General features: G+C 36.0%; 1 long non-coding RNA gene across 2 annotated transcripts in view; it reads right to left on the reverse strand.

The window, feature by feature from the left end:
• Window positions 1-21,074, reverse strand: part of LOC147581052 (uncharacterized) — a 325,942-nt gene that overhangs the window by 2,937 nt on the left and 301,931 nt on the right. For both annotated transcript variants that reach the window (XR_015251360.1, XR_015251359.1), the window contains one exon: window positions 258-316. This is a non-coding gene — a long non-coding RNA (uncharacterized LOC147581052). The remainder of the gene's footprint in view (window positions 1-257; window positions 317-21,074) is intronic.

Raw genomic sequence — 21,074 nt, forward strand, 5'->3', positions numbered from 1 at the left:
ACAATGCAACACTTCTGATCTCCAGGCACATGTGTTGTCGAGCAGAGAAGACCAACATATAAACAAGTATTGATACAATGGAGGTATGCAGGGAGCGAAGAGATATATCTGGTATTTCTTAGCTACTGTAGGAAATTTTATTAAATATCAGTTCATTAAATCAGAGCCATTTTCTCTTTTAACAGATAAGAAGCCTAAGTATCAAAGAAGTCATTCCACTTGACCAAGGTCAAAGTCATTCAAGAACACATACTCACATTGGTTCAGCTCTTGCCAGTGTATTTTCATTTTTATTGAGTTTCTTAAGAGGGAGTATCTATAAGAAAAATAAGCCAACAATTGATTCTTTTCCTCTTATTTTTTATACTTATAAGTGATTTTTTTTTGTAATTTAACTTTATTTTTTATTTTTTAAAATTTACATCCAAATTAGTTACTATATAGTGAAGCAATGATTTCAGGAGTAGATTCCTTAAATGCCCCTTACCCATTTAGCCCTTCCCCCCTCCCACAACCCCTCTAGCAACCTTCAGTTTGTTCTCCATATTTATGAGTCTCTTTTGTTTTGTCCTCCTCCCTGTTTTTATATTATTTTTATTTCCCTTCCCTTACCTTCATCTGTTTTGTCTCTAAAGTCTTCATATGAGTTAAGTCATATGATTTTTGTTTTTCTCTGACTGACTAATTTCACTTAGCATAATACCCTCCAGTTCCATCCATGTAGTTGCAAATGGCAAGATTTCATTCTTTTTGATTGCCGAGTAATACTCCACTGTGTATATATACCACATCTTCTTTATCCATTCATCCATCGATGGACATTTGGGCTTTTTACATACTTTGGCTATTGTCGATAGTGCTGCTATAAACATGGGGGTGCATGTGTCCCTTTGAAACAGCACACCTGTATCCCTTGGATAAATGCCTAGTAGTGCAATTGCTGGGTCATAGGGTAGTTCTATTTTTAGTTTTTTAAGGAACTTCCATACTGTTTTCAGAGTGGCTGCACCAGCTTGCATTCCCACCAACAATGCAAAAGAGATCCTCTATCTCCGCATCCTCGCCAACATCTGTTGTTGCCTGAGTTGTTAATGTTACCCATTCTGACAGGTGTCAGGTGGTATCTCATTGTGGTTTTGATTTGTATTTCCCTGATGATGAGTGATGTGGAGCATTTTTTCATGTGTCAGTTGGCCATCTGGATGTCTTCTTTGAAGAAGTGTCTATTCATGTCTTTTGCCCATTTCTTCACTGGATTATTTGTTTTTTGGGTGTTGAGTTTGATAAGTTCTTTGTAGATTTTGGATACTAATCCTTTATCTGATATGTCATTTGCCAATTACTTCTTCCATTCTGTAGGTTGCCTTTTAGATTTGCTGATTATTTCCTTTGCTGTGCAGAAGCTTTTTATTTTGATGAGGTCCCAGTAGCTCATTTTTGCTTTTGTTTCCCTTGCCTTCAGAGACATGTTGAGTAAGAAATTGCTGCGGGCAAATCAAAGAGGTTTTTGCCTGCTTTCTTCTAGAGAATTTTGATTGCTTCCTGTCTTACATTGAGGTCTTTCATCCATTTTGAGTTTTTGTGTATGGTGTAAGAAAGTGGTCGAGAAACCAGAAGCTGGTTCTTTGAAAGAATTAACAAAATTGATAAACCACTAGCCAGTTTGATCAAGAGGAAAAAGGAAAGGACCCAAATAAGTAAAATCAAGAATGAAAGAGGAGAAATCACAACCAACACAACAGATATAAAAACAATAATAAGAGAATATTATGAGCAATTATAGGCCAATTAAATGGGAAATCTGGAAGAAATGAACAAATCCTAGAAACATATACACTACCAAAATTGAAACAGGAAGAAATAGAAAATTTGAACAGACCCATAACCAGTAAGGAAATCGAATTAGTTATAAAAAATCTGCAAAAAACAGGAGTCCAGGGCCAGATGGCTTTCCAGGGAAATTCTACCAAACATTCAAGGAAGAGTTAACACCTTCTCTTGAAGCTGTTCCAAAAAATAGAAATGGAAGGAAAACTTCCAAACTCTTTCTATGAAGCCAGCATTACCTTGATTCCAAAACCAGACAGAGACCACACTAAAAAGCAGAACCATAGACCAATTTCCCTGATGAACATGGATGTAAAGATCCTCAACAAGATATTAGCCAACCAGATCCACCAATACATTAAAAAAATTATTCACCATGACCAAGTGGGATTTATACCTGGGATGCAGGGCTGGTTCAATAGCCGCAAAACAATTAACGTGATTCATCACATCAATAAAAGAAAGGACAAGAACCATATGATCCTCTCAATAGATGCAGAGAAAGCATTTGACAAAATACAGCATCCTTTCTTGATAAAAACCCTCAAGAAAGTAGGGATAGAAGGAGCATACCTCGAGATCATAAAAGCCATATATGAACGACCCAATGCTAATATCATCCTCAATGGGGAAAAACTGACAGCTTTCCCCCTAAGGTCAGGAGCAAGACAGGGATGTCCACTCTCACCACTGTTATTCAACATAGTATTGGAAGTCTTAGCCTCTGCAATCAGACCACACAAAGAAATAAAAGGTATCCAAATCGGCCAGGAGGAGGTAAAACTTTCACTTTTTGCAGATGACATGATACTCTATATGGAAAACCCAAAAGATTCCACCAAAAAACTGCTATAACTGATTCATGAATTCAGCAAAGTGGCAGGATATAAAATCAACACACAGAAATTGGTTGCATTCCTATACACCAACAATGAAGTGACAGAGAAATCAAGGAATTGATCCCATTTACAGTTGCACCAAAAACCATAAAATACCTAGGAATAAATCTAACCAAACAGGTGAAAAATCTATACACTGAAAACTATAGAAAGCTGATGCAAGAAATTTAAGAAGACACGAAGAAGTGGATAAAGATTCCATGCTCCTGGATAGGAAGAAGAAATATTGTTAAAATGTCCATACTACCCAAAGCAATCTACATATTCAATGCAATCCCTATCAAAGTAACACCAGCATTCTTCACAGAGCTAGAACAAATAATCCAAAAATTGGATGGAACCAGTAAAGACCCTGAATAGCCAAAGCAATCTTCAAAAAGAAAACCAAAGCAGGAGGCATCACAATCCCAGACTTCAAGCTATACTACAAAGCTGTACCTATGAAGACAGTATGGTACTGGCACAAGAACAGACACTCAGATCAATGGAACAGAATAGAGAACCCAGAAATGGACCCACAAATGTATGGGCAACTCATCTTTGACAAAGCAGGAAAGAATATCCAATGGAATAAAGAGAGTCTCTTCAGCAAGTGGTGCTGGGAAAACTGGACAGAGACATGCAGAAGAATGAACCTGGACCACTTTCTTACATAAGTGATTTTTTTTAAGTTATGTCTTTCTTTGGAGATGGAGTCACTTTGCAAGTGAAAATATATGTCTTTCAAACTAAATCCAAAGCCCTAACTGTGGGCTTGCAATACCAGAGAATCTCCCATTATAACTTAGCTCAAAGTTGTTGCAGCATTGGTTAAGTTACTTGTAAAAGTGACTAGTTACCCTGTTTCTTGATTTTATATACACCATTCTACTTCCCTCACTTGAGAATAACCTACTTTAGAACAGTGATTGGATATTTCTTTGGTGTAGTCTGTCCATTTGGGATATGAGTCAAATGTTAATATGTTAATATATTATGTACATTAGAAAGAAAATGTTATTTCAATTATATATATTTACCAAAAATTCTATCATACTCCCAACCTTTGGGAAGAGAGTAGTAGCTAGTTTATCCTTCCTTTCCACACCCATGCTTACCATGACTCTTTCTAGTGTTTGTATAAAGTAAGAAAACTAAATTAGAAAATTAGCAATATTTCTCCTATTTAAGAATGCTAAACTTACCATCAACATGACATTATAAGTTTTGGGGCATCTGGGTGGCTCAGTCGGTTAAGCGGCGGACTTTGGCTCAGGCATGATCTTGTGGTTTGTGAGTTCAAGCCCTGTGTGGGGTTCTGTGCTGACAGCTCAGAACCTGGACCCTGCTTCAGATTCTGTGTCTCCCTCTCTCTCTGCCCCTCCCCTACTCACGCTCTTCCTCTCTTTCTCTCTCTCAAAAATAAATAAACATTAAAAAAAATTTTTTAAAGAATGACATTATAAGTTTCATAAAAGGATAACTCTGTTTAATATTTTAATATTTTTATAATTTATATATAATTTAATATACATATAATTTTAATATTTTAATAATTTAACATTTTTCAAGTACAAACTTGTCAGCTTGTCATGTGTTAGGGCAGGCTGTTGTGACTATCATTTAGGGCTGATGCACTAATGCATAATTATCCAATATTATAGCATAACAAACTATCCAAAGAATTATTTATCTATAATTATGGCAAGTTAATTTGTTTCCCGTTGAATTTATAGGACATGAAATATTTCCAAATGTTTGTGTGTGTTTTCAACACAGTGCCAGAAACATCAACATGTGTCTCTTGAGAAAATTTGCATTAGAAAACAATATACAAATATGTATATTGAACCCCAATAATGAGTATCCTCAAGTAAATCCTAAGCAGTCATTTTCCAACATGTTAAGGTATGGGAGGGTAGGAGGTGGAGGTAGGATTAATTTGCCCTGGCCAGGGCACTGTCAAATGGTTAATATCCTTGTTTAAGTTTCCTGTGATCAGAAGTACAATGAAAGTTCCTATTTGAAACATCATGGGGCAGCAAAGGGCATGGCATGAGGCAATTCAAATCAGGGTCTTTGGGAAAATCCAGAAGTTCAATAGTTTGATGTTATGGCTGAGAACTGGGGATGAGAACAGAACTGATCAGGAACAAACATGAAAGATTTTGAGCAATCCTTCTTAATAACAACTTTGCAATTTTGGTTGGTGGCTGCAAGGCTGTTTATTGGTTTGGAATGGCTTGAAGTGTAAATACATACAAGTTGTATTGTAATAGTGTAGCTTTGGGATAGGGCTACTGAAATCCAGATGTGTCTCTGCTACAAAGGGCATTTGGGCCCTTTTTATGTTGCCAAGAGACCACCTGAGTGTCCCCTTCCCCTCCCATCACCTATCTATTGAAATGCAAGGCTCCAGAGACTAAGACAGCATCTTGTGAATGGTGTTCTACTATTGCTAAACCTTAGGATGACACACACTGCTTTCATCCTTTAAGTATGTATAATATCTAATCTATTCATAATGTCTGTTTGTATTATTTGATTACTGACCTGTTTTCTTTCACATAACTCTCATTACAGAATTCATATACAAAGCTGTCAATAGTAGGAAATGCTGTTCATATGGCTGAATTTCGTCCCTTCTTGTGCATTTCAGTATTTAAATCCATTCCTGTTTTTTGTTTTCTCTTTCTTGCTAGACACCTCACATTCGCCTCCAGAATATTCTAAAAGTTTAGTGACATCAACTTCACATTTAAATCATAATATGGTTATGAAATTGGTCCATAATACTTCAGTGTAGAAATGGACTAAGATTAGAAAAATTTGTTTTGTTTAAATTTGTATAAGTTATCTAATAAAGACAACACATAAAATTTTAAGTAGTTTTTCTTAATCAAGTAAAATAAAATGAGAATAGTTGAATATATTCTTATTAAAATCTGTCAAAGTCAAATTTTCGTGATTCAAAAATGACTGAATAACTACTTATGTTTTTGTTACTCTGAAGTTTTTCCTAAGATACATGAAATATTATTACTAAATAATTTATAGCAGTTTATATAGAAGAAAAAACATAAATCGTATGACGCAAATATAAAGTTGGAGAAACTACTTTTGGGTATCATAGAATTCCTGAAAATATGGAAGGACTAGTCTGGATATATTTGTTATAAAGTGCCAGAGCCCTTATATGGCAGGCCTGATGGGAACTTCAGCAGAATGCTACTCAGAAGAAATCCAGGAAACAGACCAAACAGTGCCTCCCATAATGATATCTCTACCTAGATCACATTTCTTCACAAACTTCTAGGATGTTTCATCACTAAGTTCCTAAAATATGATGAGAACAGCAAAACCAGTCTTGGTACATTTATTAAGCAAGAAAAAGTTGCTTGTATTCTTCCACTTGATCTTGGAAATCCAAGTGAAATTTCATGATCTGAGTTTCTCACTACATGGAGTTTGAAGGCCATTCTGTAGATCATTCTGTTAATGTTATTTCTCAGTGACAGTCATCTGATATCAGAAACATTGTGGAAAGTGGTCTAAATCTGACATCAAAAGGTCTTGATTTTGGTCCTATTTTTCTTAGAATATTCAGAGTCTATCTACATAACCTCAGGGTATAAGCTGAGACCCTGGAGATGAGAACAACAGGCAACAGGTATCCAAACCTGAACAGAGGTGATTGATTACTCATGCATCACTTGCTAAGAGAAAAGAACACCAGTTCTGCTACCCTTAGTCTCCTACCCAGCTTCTGACCAAATAAGCCTAGAAATTGATGAATTTCTAGAAATTGATGAAGATGAAAGTGTGAGCTTTCTTTGTTGGGTATTCAGTCAAAAAAAGAGTGCTAAATATAACTAGTTGCTTCCTCATCAGAGAGGAAATAGCAGGAGTCTCCCCACTCCTTCAAGCCATCATATGGGCATCCATGGGTTCATCATGGACCTGCAGACAGTGTCTCCTGGAATTTGAGCCTCACAAAGATTGATGCTTGACTCTACTGGAAGATTCTATGAGGTAGAATGAATGGAACTGTGACTGATAAAAAGTGTTGGGAGTGTTTTTGTTTTCTTTATATGGAAGTTTCTATTTTTTTCTCTTTATTAAATCCTTTTTAAATTTTATTTAAATCCAAGTTAGTTAACATATAGTGTAATAATGGTTTCAGGAGTAGAATTTAGTAATTCATCACTTACATGTAATACCCAGTTCTCATCCCAACAAATGCCCTCCTTAATGCCCATCCCCCATTTAGCCCATTTCCCTACCCAAAACCCCACCAGCAACCCTCAGATTGTTCTCTGTATTTAAGAATCTCTTATGGTTTGTCTCCCTCTCTGGTTTTATTTTTTCTTTCCTTCTCCCTATGCCCATTTGTTTTGTTTCTTAAATTCCACATGTGAGTGAAATCATATGGTATTTATCGTTCTCTGACTATTTCACTTAGCATAATACATTCTAGTATCATCCACATCATTGCAAATGGTAAGATTTCATTAGTTTTTATTGCTGAATAATAGTCCATTGTGTATACACACACACACACACACACACACACACACACACACATATATATACATATATATATATATACCACATCTTCTTTATCCATTTATCAGTTGATGGACATTTGGGCTCTTTCCATAATTTGGGTATTATTGATCGTACTGTTATTAACATTGGGGTGCATGTATCCCTTCAAGTCAGCATTTTTGTGTCTCTTGGATAATTACCTAGTAGGTAATTGCTGGATTATAGACTAGTTCTATTTTTAATTTTTTGAGGAAAATCCATCCTGTTTTCTAGAGTGGCTGTGCCAGTTTGCATTCCCACCAGCAGTGCAAAAGTGTTCTACTTTCTCCATATCCTTGCCAACATCTACTATTTCCTGTGTTGTTAATTTTACCATCAAACAGGTCTAAGGTGATATGTCATTATGGTTTTGATTTTTATTTACCTGATGATGGGTGATATTGAGAATTTTTTCATGTGTCTGTTAACCATCTGGATGTCTTCTCTGCAAAAGTGTCTATTCATGTCTTCTGCCCATTTTTTCACTGGATTATTTGTTTTATTGGGTGTTGAGTTTGATGAGTTCCTTACAGATTTTGTATACTAACCCTTTATCTGATATGTCATTTGCAAATATCTTCTCCCCTTCCATCAGTTGCCTTTTAGTTTCGCTGATTGTTTCCTTTACTGTGCAGAAGCGTTTGATCTTGATGAGGTCCCAATAGTTCATTTTGGCTTTTGTTTCCCTTGCCTCCAGAGACGTGTCAAGTAAGAAGTTGTTGCGGCCAAGGTCAAAGAGGTTGTTGCCTGTTTTCTCCTCTAGGATTTTTATGGTTTCCTGTCTTACATGTAGGTCTTTCATCCATTTTGAGTTTGTGGTGTAAGAAAGTGTTTATTTTTCTGCATGTGGCTGTCAAGTTTTCCCAATACCATTTACTGAAGAGACTATCTTTTTCCCATTGGATATTCTTTCTTGCTGTTGAAGATTAATTGGCCATACATTTGTGGGTCCATTTCTGCATTTTATGTTTCATTGGAAGAGCCTGAATTTTAGAATTGACAAGATAATGGTGTCAAGTTTACCTTGGAATTAAATGGGTACCACAGAAGGCAGAGAACTCTACAAATAGAACTTCCTGCTAGAGTATCTCTTAAGGTTAATCTCACCTTTGACTAAGAGAAAACTCAAGATAACAGTAGCTTAAACAATGTAGCCTGACTGTTTTTATTTGGCAAATAAGTTGCCCAGGGCAGAAATAGCACTCTATAGTGTCAACAAGCCAGGCTCCATCTTTTTGTTCCACTATGCATGGTCTCAAGGCAACTTATCCAAGACAGCTGCTTTTAATCCTTATAGGTCTATGTACAGATAGTAGGGGTCATACAGCAGAAGAAGAAAAACAGAAAAAAGATTTTTTAAGGATACTTATTAGAAATTAAATATACCAAATATGTACACCATTAGCCAGAGTCGAATCATAGTCACACAAAATTACAAGGTAGCTAGATGATCATTTGGAATATTTCAATTATAAATGAAGGAATCAGCCTGAATCTGATATCTCATACATGAAACCTCAGCTTAATTATGAGATGACTAAAACTATAATATGCCTCATATACAAGTTAGATTTAATTTCACATAGTTTCAACTGAGTATTCGCTACTGTCTTGTTATTTGACCATGACCTGTCCTCCCTCTGTAGGTCACCACACCTAGTTTCCATGCTCCTGTATTCTGAACAATTGACACAGAACAGCTTTTATTCTATCTTAGGGGAGAAAAAAACATATTGTGGGGTAAATACTGTAGTCAGGAACAGACTATTTAACTTACTAGACCACATGCTCCTTCTACAGAGTTGAACCTCAGATTAAGGCATCTGGCCTTGTTTTTGTTTTTGTTTTCTCTAAGAATGTAAGATTCTGCCCTAAATTAAAGTTTTCAGGTTGCCAAACACAAAGCCTTTGGAAACTGATCTCAAAGGAACTGTTTTGTTCTAAGTAAAACCCAGCTGCGTTGTTGTGTGATAAATGGATTCTATCCACTCCACAGACTCTGGCTGAAGTGCCTATCCCCTCCCCACTTAAGGTTTATTAACAAAAGTTCGAACCTGGACCTGGTTGATATAGGATCTGGATCTGATAACATAATGCATCTTAATTTCTTTTTGAGACAGACCTTTTTCTAAAACTAGGGAATGAAAATAAGAGCAATGAAATTACAAGCTATCCACTATTTGGTCAATTAATTTATTTATAGGGTTCATACTCAGACTACTTCCAAAAGATTTTGAGGAAGCTCAGTATTCAGAACTCTATTCTTCCTCTGCTGAGGGTGGTTTCTGGGTTTTGTCTGTGATTTTCTCATTCTCAATAACTTTCATTCCTGTGCCATCTTAGCCACCCACTCCTGATGGTCCCGAAATACTCCATCTATTATATAATTAATTCCGAAACACCATTGAAATAACTCCAATCTTTATTAACTAATTATTTCCACTCTATATTTTGAGTAGACTTCCTAGACATGTATGGTAACCTCCCCATTATCACCTGACTGCATTCCTCTTTTAATTCCTTTTCACTCAGCTTGTATTTCCCATCTAGCATCTCACTGATTCTCATTCTGCAATTCTGAGTCATGCTTTAATCCTTATTTTTTGTCACCTTCCGTATCCATACACACAGCAGTTCTGCTGGCTCAACGACAAACTATATCTTGAATGTATGTAGCACTCATTTCTTCTGTTATGACCCATAGTCATGTTGCCATCATCTCCTTCCTGAATTACTATACTTACCTTCTGATTGAACTGCCTTCTTGTATTGTTATCTCCCCCTCCCATCCTGCAGTCATTTCTCTATGCAGCAGTCTGAATTCTTTTTAACTTAATTTTTAAATTAAATCTTTTATCTTGAGATAATTGTATATTCACATACAGTTGTAAGAAATACTACAGAAAAATCCTGGGTATCTTTACCCAGTTTTCTCCACTGATCACATTTCAAAAATCTATAGCACAATATCACAATCAGGATATTGACATTGATAGGGGGAAGATACATAACATTTCAATAACCACTAGGATTCCTCTTGTTCTCCTTTATAATCACACATACCTTCCCCTGGTGACCACAGACCTGGTATCCATTTCTATAATTTTGTCACTGAAATAATGATTTGTAAATGGAAAAGTACCTTTGGGTTTGGCTTTTTCACTCTGCATAATTATCTAGAGATTCATCCAGGTTGTACATATGTCAATAATTCATTCTTTTTTTTTTATTGCTGATTAGTATTCAATGGTATGTATGAACTACATTTTGTGTAATCATTCACTATTTGAAAACATGTGTTTACAGGTTTGGGCTATTACAAATGTTAATAAAGCTGCTATAAACATTTGTGTACAGGTTTTTATGTGAACATAACTCAGCAATGTAATTTCTGGGTTTAAGGTCATGCATGTTTAGTTTTCTGAGTAACTGTGAAGTGGTTTTCCAGAGTGTCTGTACCATTTTACCTTCCCATTAGCAGTATATGAATGATCCAATTTTTCTGCATCCTTGCCAGCATTTGGTGATGTCTTTATTTTTATTTTAGATATTCTGATAGACATCTAGTGATATATCATTGTGGTTTACCTTACATTTTCCCAAAGACTAATGATATTAAACATATTTTAATGTGTTCATTTTCCATCTGTATATCTTCTTTGGTGAAGTCTGGTCATGTATTTTCCCATTTTCTATTTGGAATGTTTGTTTGTTTTACTTACTATTGAGTCTTGAAAGTTCTTTTGCTTTTGTTCTAGATAGTTCTCTTGACATTTTTTACTATAGTGAGTCTTCTAATTCATGTACATGGTAGATCTCTCCATTAATTTAAATCTTTGATTTTTTTCATCAGTATTGTATTGCTGTCAGCATACAAGTCTTGTATATGGTTTACTACATTCACAGTCGGGTGTTTTTATTTTTGAGCAATTGTAAATGGCATTGCACATTTGATTTTAGTATCTGTGTGCTCTATTGTTAGTCTATTGAAATAAAACTCTTTTTTAAAATGTTTATTTATTTTTGAGAGAGAGAGAGAACAGAGCAAATGGAGGAGGGGCAGAGAGAGAGGAAGACGTAGAATCTGTAGCAGGATCGAGGCTCTGAGCTGTCAGCACAGATCCCCATGTGAGGCTCAAACTCGTGAACTGAGAGATCATGACCTGAACCAAAATTGGACACCTAACTGACTGAACCACCCAGGTAATCCATAGAAATACAACTTTTTGTATTTCTACAAAAAGTTGTCATGTATCCTGTGACTTTGATGTACTCATTTATTAGTTCTAAGAATTTTTCTTAATAGATTCTTTGGGTTTATCTATGTAGACAATCATGAAATCTGCATATAGGGACAGTTTTATTTCTTCCCTTCAGATATGTATGCTTTCAATTTTCTTTTATTATGTTATTACACTGACTGGTGCTTCTATAATTATGTTGTATAAGGGTGGTGAGGGAAGATATTTCTTATTGTATTTCTACCTCAAGTAATACGTAGTCTTTCACTATTAAGTGTAATGTAAATTGTAGATTTTTTTATAGTGCTGATTATCAAATTAAGGAAATCGTTCTGTCCTTATTTTTCCAAAAGTTTTGTCATAAATAAGTTTTGAGGATTCCTAGTTTCAGTTCTGGCATGTAAAGAGCTTGGAAGTCATTACTTCCATGTTACAACAAGAAAAAATGCTGAACAAACTGAAAGTCAATTCCTTTTTTTGGACCCATTAGAAGATTGACGTTCTTAGATCAAACTACCACTCCAAATCTGAAGATGAATATAGAAAATCATAGTCGAGATCAGTCTATCAGAAACAGAAGCTGCTGGAACCATTGCTGTTAGATAAGTGATTATTTTGTCAAATTGCTAGAAGCAGAATGTACACTAGTATAAGAGTGGGAAACTCTTGGGGCTTCAGTCTTAAAGGGTCCTAAGACTTTCATGAGTTGTGCCTGTGGAAACCTCACCCACTTTTCATAGTGAAGAAATAAGAAAAAAATTCCTTGTGTTTCTGTCAGAGGGAGGAGAAAACTAACCTTTCTGAAATATTCCCAAAGAATTCACCATAAGAAAAACCAATATTGTAAGAGAAGTAGCTTTACAATAGCCTTATTTATTATGGGGGAAAGGAAGTTTCCCATCTCTAACTCCCTCCAGACTTCTTTTCTCACCTGGGGGCAGGCAAGGATAACAGAAGCTAAGAAACAATTCTGATGATCGCAGCCCAGGGACATAGGTCCACTAAAGACTGAGACTTAATCACAGAAATACAGAATACTTCCCACTCACTCACACAGCTTCCCCCCACATGAACAGAGCTTAATGTGATAACAGTGGATTATAGCTGAAAGAATTGCAAGGATCAATCTTTACTTAAGGAGGGATTAATAGGAAAACCCAAAGGCAACAAATGAGACAAAATCAAGAACACTAGCATTTGAGCCTCTGGCAACTATAGCCATAACAAACATTAAACACAGCTGGACTCCTAGTCAGAATCACATAAAACCTTACACTAAAAGCCTATTTAACTCTAGACCTATTTTTCAATATATTGTGTATGGCTTTCAATATAAGCCATAATAAAAGACAAGAAAAACACAGGCTGAAAAGACAAAGCAAGTATTATAATCAGATTCAAATATGGCAGAGACGTTGCAATTATCAAACTAGGAATTTAAAATAGCTGCGATTAATATGTTAAGGGCTCCAATGGAAAAATATAGAAAACTAAGAAAGAATCAAAGGAAATGCTAGTAATCAAAAAGACTGTAACATAAATTAAAACATGCCTTTGATGGATTCATCAATAGACTGGACACTGGTGAAGAAAGAATCAATGAGCTTGAAGATATGTCAGTATAAACTTCCAAAACTGAAATGCAAAGAGAAAAAAAAGAATGAAAACACACACACACAAAAACTGCATGGACAATTTCAAAACATGTAACATATGCTTTATTAGAATTACAGAGGGAAAATGTAGATATAAGGCAGCAAAAGTAATATTTTGCTTAAGGTCATTAATTATTAGGAAAATGCAAATCAAATGCCACAGTGAGGTATCACTCCATACCTCCAATTACAGGTATAAGAAGAAGAAGAAAATAACTGTTGGAGAGAAATTGAACCCATGTATATTGCTGGTGGGAATATAACATGGTTCAGACACTGTGGAAAATAATTTTTCAGTTCCTCAAAAAAGTTAAACACAGAGTTACCATATGGCCTAAAATTCCACTTCTAGATGTATATCCCCAAAATTAAACTAGATACTCAACAAATATATGCACAAGTATGTTCATAGCAGCACTATTCACAGTAGCCAAATGTGGAAACAGTTTAAATGTCCATCATTAGATGAACGGATACATAAACTGGTATATACAGCTATAAAGAGGAATGAAGAGCTGATACTTGCTACAATATACATGCACATTTTGCTAAGTGAAAGACGCTAGGTCACTTAAGGTATAATTTCATTTACATGAAATGTCCAGAATAGGTAAATCTATAGAGATAAAATGCAGATTGGTGATTGGTAGGCACTGAGGGAGGGAGGAAAGGGAGCATAACTGGTTAATTGGTATGGAGTTTCCTTCTGGGGTGATGACAGTTTTGGAACTAGATGAAGGTGATGGGTGCACAGATTGTACTAAATGCCACTGAACTGTTCACTTCAAAATGTCTAATTTTTTATTATGAGAATTTTACCTGAAGAAAAGAAAAAGTATTATAAAAGTCAGTGGCTAAAAAACAAACATAAAAACAAAGTTTAAAAAGCAGCTAGGGATAGGGGCGCCTGGGGTGCACAGTCAGCTAAGCGACTCTTGATCTCAGGTCACAACCTCAGGGTTCGTGAGTTCAAGCACCGCATTAGGCTCTGCACTGATGGCGCTGAGTCTGCTTGGTATTCTGTCTCTCCTTCTTCTCTGCCCTTCCCCCACTTGTGTTCTCTCTCTCTCTCTCTCTTACTCTCTCAAGGTAAATAAAAAAAACTTAATTTAAAAAATTTAAGAACAGCTAAGGATACAAAGTTAGGTAGGGAACAAAAACACTAATTATGGTAAATTTTTCAATAAAAATAGTGGAGTCCAAATGAAAATAGAAAAATATTTTTAAGTGCCAAACACAAATAAATAACCAAACTAACCTGTCAACTAGAATTCTATATCCAGCAAACAAGATCTTCCAAAACTAAGAGTGAAATAAAGGTATATTTAGAAAAATAAAAGATGAGAGAATCACTCCCCAGCACACACCTTCACAATAAGTAATGCTAAAGGAAGTTCTTTGGGCTGAAGGGAACGGTCACTAGATGACAATTGAAATCAATGGAAAGACATAAATAGCCCAGCAAGTGGCAAATACATTAATAAATATAAAAGGTTATAACTTTTCTTATATTAATTTTTATTAAGTAAGTAAAATTGTCTCTTTAAGCAAAAAAATTAAAAATAAAATTGTATTATCGAGATCATAATATATGTTCATATATAATATAGGCAAATATAACCCAACTGATGGGGACAGGACAATTGAATTATACGGTTATATGTTTATTTATATTATCCAAAGTAATATAAAAATAAACATAGGCAGGCATATCAAAGGAATCAATAGAGAAATTAAAATGGAAAACTAAGAAGTAGTCCATTAAATAATTAAAAATATGAAAGGAAAAATAACAACAAACATTTTAACTATCAAGATCGAGCAAGCGCTGAGCCACTGGGGAAGGGGCAGAGAAAAAAGGAGACAGAGGATCTGAAGAGGGCTCTGGCCTGACAGCAGAGAGCCCCCCCTACAGGGCTGGAACTCATGAACCATGAGATCACGATCTAGGCCAAAGTCAGATGCGTAACCGACTGTGCCACCCAGGTGCTCCAAGAATGGAAAAATTTTAAGATATGCTTAGGGAATAGTGAATAAAATAGACTCAATGAATCTCCCCAAGATAAGCCGTTATATCTAAACATGAAAATGGTTACAGGGGCGCCTGGGTGGCGCAGTCGGTTAAGCGTCCGACTTCAGCCAGGTCGCGATCTCGCGGTCCGTGGGTTCGAGCCCTGCGTCGGGCTCTGGGCTGATGGCTCAGAGCCTGGAGCCTGTTTCCGATTCTGTGTCTCCCTCTCTCTCTGCCCCTCCCCCGTTCATGCTCTGTCTCTCTCTGTCCCAAAAATAAATAAACATTGAAAAATTAAAAAAAAAAAAAAAATGGTTACAATTTCTTTTTCCACCATATCCATAGACGTCACTTTCTAGTTCGCTGCCTCAGAGGAGCATAAAACTTAAAATTAAAACTGAAGTTTTAAAGAAATGACACCTAGTGTTGACATTCTAAATTTTTAGTTAATCTTGGGAGAAGAGAAAGAGCAGTTAATTTGTGGAAAAAAAAGTACTTTTTCTTTTAATGGTTTTCTTTAAATGAATTATAAGGCAGTGAGGAGAAATCTTGCATAAATGAGTGATGGTGAATGAATGAAAGGTGGATAAACATTGTCACTTGACAGATTCAAAGAGATATATGGCATTAGCTATCATGGAGAATTAAAGCATGAATGCAGGAATTGGAAAAAGATGAATAAGAAGTTACAGTAATGCAGAAAAATATGATGTTATCAAAGGATGATAGCAATAGAGAGTTGGCAACAGAGCAAACAACATGGATTCAGAGGATGTAAATTGACTTACAAATGTGATCTCAACAAGCCATTTCCTTCATTCTTCTCTGCTGTCTCCATCTCTTAGACCTCCATAGCTTTTTCACAGTCTGTGTGGTGAACTAACTTAGTAATGAAAGCAAAATTCCTAACAGTTTTTTGTTGGATTTAGGTAGGACTCAGATCACAGAGATTGAGATTAAATAATTCATGAATGGTATAAAGATGATTGTGGAATTTTGCTGAAGAATTTAAATTTGGAAGGAAAGCAAAGCACAGGATTTGGTTAAGAAAATAGGATCAAGTGAAGTATTTTAGGGTTTGTTTATCTGAGGTCGGTTTTTAAAATTTGTCTCCTATAAACTGGAGTGCAATAGCACATCTGAACATTTGTGACTGATAGTTTTGTGAGAGAAAAAAAAGGCTTAGAGAGTGATTTTGGGAGAACATTTCCTGAATTGATGATCATAATCATTGCCAATTAGCAGTAAAGTTCATTTCATTGTGGATTTTAAAAGTATAGAAGTATAAATAATGCACAGTTTTGTGTGTATGTGTGTGTTAGACTGTTTTGAGAATTGGATAAAAATATCAGAGGTCTTTACTAGATATTATATACATATAACACATATGTACACACACATATATGAAATTACACAATTTTAGTTGTTGACAAACCCCTCAAAGTGCATTTAATGAGGAGTACGGTTACCCCTGGTTAAGAGTCCCTGCTCTATAGTTCCTGGTGACTGTGTATCTTTCTATGAACACAAAAGTAATTGTAACATTATTTAGTGCAACAAAAATATTAAAAATTTACATCAGTATTTTTGAAGTGAAGATGTATCATACCATATTTCTCTACAATATAATGAAAAAAAGTTATGTCATATATGCTTAAAAAGCTGTTCTATTTTAGCCTTCAGTGGATTAGAAAGGCAGTTCAGTAGTTTTGAAAGTGAATAATTACAGAGTAGAGCAAGACAGACCTAGAGAGCTCAACTTAGAACTTGAGAACAATGATGTATGTGGTTTACAGAAGTAGGCACACGTGAAGAATGAGGGAATGCATGAGTGAACGAGTGAGTGAATTAATGAAACGAAAAGGCTTTCAGAGCCAGGTAAGAAAAATGGCAACGCCGCAATGATACTGAGGTGCCAAGGGGGTTACTGAGTTTCCTATGTCCAGGCAGCTTTAAGTCCAAAGACCAGCTGTGACTGCACAGTAATCCATCTTTTAGCCTCTGACATAAACTCAAAATATCTGTGCCTTTATGCCTTTCTGCAGCTGAAGACTTTCTTCTTCTTTTTTTAATAAAACATACCTTCTCCTCAACAAATGAACTCCCACACCCCATTCCACCTTCCCCCATGTTACCTTCCTAATCAGACTCAACCACTGAAGGATTTAAAACTTGGCCAGTTGTAAGCGGAAAAAGTCTCTCTTCTATGAAACTGTGTCTGCAAAGACTGGCTTTTGCCCAAGCCACAGGAACTTTAAACAGTCTGCTAGCTCAGTCAGCATAGACAGGTTCAAGCAGAGTGGGATAAAAAGCTGCTACCAGGCTTTTAATCTTGCAGGTTGCAGGAGCCCTTGATGTTTTAGGTCTTATTCTCTTGAAGATGGTTTATAAATGTACAACAGCAGAGTCAAAAACTGCTAAAATCTATTGGTATGTCTATCAAAATAGGGGAAAGTGGAAAGAAAACCAGATAATGAAGATGAGTGTTTATTCAGATCCAGATGACTATTCAGATGACCAGACTGCTTACTAGTTAAAATTCTGATTTGGCATTTAATTCAACTCCAAAATTTTTCAAAAACCACTCTAATTTTCACTTCATGAAATAGAAGAATGAGACTAGCTCTGACCCTGTCTTTGACAGTCAGTGCCTATGTGACTTCTGATATCTTAGCATCTCTGAGCATCCGTATCTTTATCTGCAAAACAGGATAACTGTTCTATCTGTTGAATGTGCGAATGAAGCATCAGAGACACACAGAGAAGCTGTTCCGTAATTAATCCTCTTTCTTACTGTTAATAGTTATGTCACTTTAGTTGGCTGACATTTGGGACACCTTACCTTTTAAAATATTTAATTAGATATATAAAATATAATATGACTTCCATTAGAACTCACACTTGACACACAATTTTAGGAAGCATTGATCTACATTTGTCATGCTGGTGAGATTTGTAGCTTAAACATTAAAGTCACTAACTACATCTAAAATATTCTGATCATTTATAAGGTTAGTCTTTATAGTACAGGTGTTGAGTGTGTAAGTGTTGCATTTTAAGAGGGAGTCAAGATTGTCCTTTCTCTAGAAGCTAAAAATAAGATGCAGAAAAGAAACACAATGTGGCGTTTGGGAACCTGATTCATTCTGATCAACAAAGTATATCCTCCATCAAGAAGGCCTTCTTCATACATTGTTTCAAAACACTTCTTTTTCACGATTAGATTATTTCATTTCTTTTAGACATACACAGTCTACAAACCGTTTTTCTCTCATCCCATTATTGACACAAAGAATAGGAAACAAACCACTTCTAAAATGTAATGATGTACATTATACTCTTGTTATTCATTTAGCCCCAGCAGGTTGACCTATCAGGTATTGTGAAGGACTCATCCCACATTATCCATCATGTATCATCTATCATCTGTCTATCGTCTATTTAGTAGGCTTCATGCCCAGCACAGAGCCCAATGCAGGACTTGAATGCATGATCCTGATATCAAGACCTGAGTTGAGATCAAGAGTCACATGCTTCACCTATTGAACCACCCAGTGCACCCCCCCCCACTTAATTTTTCAAATCTAAAAAATGAAACAAAATTCAGAAGTTATATTTGAGTGTAGATGAAACTTTATAAAAGTAAAGTCTTTTTTTGGAATGATATAATAAATCATCTAGAGTTTTTTTTAAAAATGAGGTTACCTTATCTAGATGTAATATTCGAACATAAATAGACCAAGTTGCTTCAAATATATGTCTGGGAAAAACTTATCAGGAAGAAGTATACAAAAATAGAAGTAGGTAAGAAAATTTAGAAGGTGATTTGTGAATTGTCCTCTGAGAAGATGAAGATCTTTACAATAATCTGGAGAGAGTTATAACAATATAATTACTTTATAGTCTATGCATCTATTCTTTATTGTGCTCAGTTTCTGCCCTTTTCCGCTTTCAGATCCCTTTCTAGCTCAATATCTTTATTTTTAAAAATATTTTATTTAGGGTGCCTGAGTGGCTGTCAATCAGTTAAGCGTCCAACATCGGCTCAGGTCATGATCTCATGGTTCATGAGTTTGAGCCCCATGTCAGGCTCTCTGGCCGCAACACAGAGCCTGCTTCAAATCCTCTGTCTCCCACTCTCTGGCCTTCACCCACTCATGCTCTCTCTCTCTCTAAAAAATAAGTAAACATTAAAAAAATATTTTATTTATTTACGTAATATCCGCACCCAACATAGGGCTTGAGCTTACAACCCTGAAATCAAGTGCTCTTCTGACTGAGCCAGCCTGACTCCCCTCTAGCTAACTATCTTTAAAGACTGTATTCACATTTCTTTTTTGTGTAGTAACTCTGAAAATACTGATCACAAAGTAAAATGACATTTATTGCCTTAGGTTGCTCCAGCTATGGTGGGTGTAGTTAAAAATGTACTGAAATATTGTTTCAGCAGGGCCTGTGAATATTGTACGCAAATATTCTTTGCAGATACAGAGGTCTGAGAATTTTTATTATCCACTTAGAGTACCTCAGATTGAATCACACTAAGTTCATGTGTCAGAAGTTGGAAAAGATGATCTGTTTAAAACAATTATGCAACCAGCAGGTGTCTACATTAATGGCAAAGAGCTTTGCCGTTTTCTCATTGAGTTACATTTAATTCAGCCGGCTCATGGGACAGCTGACAGGATGTGATGGGAACTAGCCATAGTCTGTCCCTAAAAAAGCCCAACTGTGTTTCATTTTATAATGGTTTGTCTCATTTTCCCCTACAACATCCTAGTAATAGTAACGAATCACATGAACTTCTTTGAAACAAGCATCATCTTATCACCTTCTCACATATGTCCTTGTCACACAGTTGTCCTTTTTCTTCTTTGCAGGCTGCCCTTTTTCTGATTGTGTTTTTGCCCTGGCAGGCTGCAGCAGTTTGTAGCAAGAGTGACTAAAACCTTTAGAAGTGGAGATGAAGACTTGGGAACCACAGTGTTTACCAAAAGAAAAAGAAAGAGAAAGTTGGCCACCGCACACACTTATCCAATTGTTTTTATGATTTCTTTAGAACAAGGAAAATGATGCTCACAGCTGCATTCCAGCGTGTGTGTGTGTGGTGGGTGGGAAAGCTGTGGAGAGGAAGGAAGGCAGGCAGGGTGCTCCAGTGACCTGGATAAAGTTACTCGATTACAACAATTCATTTTTCTCTAAATCACTCTCAAGCGAAAAAATAATCCAAAATCAGGACAAGGGAATGGAAAAGTTTCATAGTTGGGACTCTATGACATAGTGTGAAACACATTCATAATGAATCAGAGGCACTATTGTTCTAAAAGGATCCTTAACATCATTATTTATTTTATTTTGTTTGAAATGTTGAGAGGAAAGTGTAAGTGGGATTTGAAACACGTCTTATTTGACTACTCTTTGAAAGAGGGAGAGGGGCGGAGGGAGAGAGAGAATGTTAAACAGGCTCTATGCCCAGCACAGAGCCCGATGCGGGGTTCAGTCTCATGACCATGAGATCATGACCTGTGCCGAAATCAACAGTCAGTCGCTCAACCTACTGAGCCACCCAGATGCCCCTGATTTGAATATTTTTTAACAATTCTTATGGCACAGACCCTATCGAGCTGTGCAAAATGACTGTGATGAAATTTGAAGCTATGTAGAGATTGAGATGATTCACTTTCTGCACACAGAGCAAGCACCGACATTCAGCACAAAGGTAGTAAGTCACAGTAATAATCCAAGATTACCCAGAGGGGAGAAAAAAACTAAAATAATATTTTTGTTTTTCAAAATGTGGACTTTCTTTCCTTCTCTGAGTCTGCCCTCTCATCACTGAACAGGGTGGAGGGGGGGAACATCAGCGTCTACAAGA

Source organism: Puma concolor, chromosome B2 (assembly GCF_028749965.1).
Source record: "Puma concolor isolate L17-30 chromosome B2, mPumCon1.1.hap2, whole genome shotgun sequence".
Lineage (NCBI taxonomy): Eukaryota > Metazoa > Chordata > Mammalia > Carnivora > Felidae > Puma > Puma concolor.